The sequence below is a fragment of the Rhinolophus sinicus genome, linkage group LG15, assembly GCF_036562045.2.
Source record: "Rhinolophus sinicus isolate RSC01 linkage group LG15, ASM3656204v1, whole genome shotgun sequence".
Classification (NCBI taxonomy): Eukaryota; Metazoa; Chordata; class Mammalia; order Chiroptera; family Rhinolophidae; genus Rhinolophus; species Rhinolophus sinicus.
The window spans coordinates 8389302-8391776 of record NC_133764.1 but is presented as its reverse complement, the minus strand read 5'-3'; positions in this window follow the sequence as shown (position 1 = coordinate 8391776).

Sequence of the window (2475 nt, the reverse complement as noted above, 5' to 3'; positions counted from 1 at the left end):
GATATAATTAGAAATATTCCCTCTCACATTAGGTTAAGTATATGAATCAATCTCCTATAAATAATTTGAGTTGTTGGCAATCTGTAAGCGATCTGCCTTTGGAATAATGTAAGGTGTTGTTTCAAAGGCAACTCTGTTCTGGAATCCCTGGACTTTGTTGCCTGCTGCTCTTCTGTTTCAGAGTCGCCTGTGTGAAGTCTTGTCAACTGCCCACACAATTGCAGATATTATACTAGGAAAGGAAGTTTCTGCTCTTTACCAGAGAGGTATAAAAAGATTGTTGGTTCCTCCCAAGAAGATGTGATTTTTTTTTAATTAAAAAAAAATTTTTTTTTGGAAATTATTGTGATTTTTCAAGAATGCCTGGAAATTTAATTTAAAAATTTGCTTCGTGAAGAGCAGCCAAAGATAGCTTTTTTGTTTTCTCTAGTCAGTCTCCTCTTATTCACTGCCCCATCATACCACTCCCACTTTCAATTTGCTCCAAATCTGCATTGCCTTGCGGAGTTGAACAATGTCCAGCTTCTCTCCTTATTTTAAATGCAAGTCTCTTGAGAAATCCTATTTCTTCTATGAAATTCAGCATAGGAAAATATTAGAAAACAGGGAATGTTTCTGCCTAAAAATGCAGCAGCTCTGACTTCTCTCCCATCAGCTACCCATGGTATATATTTCACAATGATACCTCATCATTGTTTTCTATTCCCATTTTTAATTTTAAAAATATTTGTTTTATTGTTTCTGTGGCTTTGCATCTCTCTATGTCAGCACTGACTGTCAGGAACTGACATCAAATTTGCTTAACATGCCCTTTTTTGCAACCATTCCTGTATTATTGTACTTATATTTCAATCAATTTAATGGAAGTAGGTTGCCTTATGAAAGCTGATGTCTGGAGATACTGATTGTAATGGTCACACGATTTTATTATCATCTAATCCATATTCCTTGTTTTACTAATAAAGCAACTGAGATCCAAAGACTAGAAGAGAATCTTCACTAATCACACAGTAATCTAGATCCTGGTTACCTGATTTACAGTCCAGCATGTTTGCTGGTAACATTCTTCTACCTGGAACAGATGAAAGCCAGCAGGAAGGGTCTTACAGGAGACGTGCTTCTGAGAGGGGCTTCCCTAACCAACTCTCAACATGATTTGTTACCATAGGTACATCATTTTATTTTTTGCACATTTGTTTTCTTTATCAGGCATGTGGAAAATGTGGGCAATGATTCTCAAGAAGAGAAAACGATGAAATAATGCTCTCAATAAGATTTGATGGGAATATTAAGACAGCCTTTGCTCTGGATAGTTTTCCAAGAAGTAGAAAGTAAGATAATTATTTTTATCACTATTGCCAAGTTATGAGGCACGTAATAATTTATAGGTGATGTGGGAACAAAGTGAAAGAGGGGCCAGTGCAGCGAGGAGGGCAATTCCACACCCTTCCTAAGGCCAGTGTGACAGTGTGAAATCCAATCACCTGTTAAACTGCTTTCACACATCTAATTTAAATTATTGTCTCCCAGTGCTATTTAAGCCAATATACCTTTGTTTTCTATTCAGATGGGTAGTTACCTGTTAGCTTTTCCTTTATGCTGTCCAGGAAGGTTATATTTTTGGCTATGCATCTCAACTGGATCCAGTTTAAAAATTCTTGATCCTCCAGGAAAACTTCTCTGAGTAATTCAGATTGTTACCATATCTGGTTTTTGCATCAGACTCATAACTCATCATTATGTGTGTTGAATATACATTTCAATAATCTATTTTGCGATTCATATTTTATCAATGCTTTTAATCTTTTATTCTGGCTCTTTACATGATTATATATACAGGAGGCCATAAACTCTGGAAATATAGGCTAATAAACAGCTTGTTGATATTACATTATAATATGTAGAATAATATTCTTTTTGTCTCCAGACTTTACAGCTTTCACAGAGAGAAGGGTCACATCTCACTCTTTCATGCCATAGCCATTGCCCAATACACATACTGTGAATATACAGTATATTGGTATTGATGATGAAAGCGTTCATGTGCTAATAATACTACTTTGGATTTGTATTCTTGATAACAGCTATTAAAAGCAAGGAGAATTAATGATATATCTCAGTCTGAATCCCCATGTAACAATATAGCTAGTGCCATCCTTTGCATAGACCTGGAAAATGAGATTCATATTAGGGAAAGCAGGAGTTTTCTAAGATCTTACTATACCCCAGTATCAGGGAAAGTTTAGAAAGAAATACAAATGACTTCCAGATTTCTGTTCATCAGAACTTCCCTACCAAGAGACAACTTTATAGTCTTAAAGTATTACTATAGACCTAAAATAAAATGTCAGGGTGAATGTGATTGGCAAGGTGAATGTGATTAGTGGCAGGGTGAATGTGATTGTTTGATAGCCTTGAGATTATTTAAGCTTTGACATTGCTTTAGGAGTGAGAGAAAAGACCAGTCTAAGGATA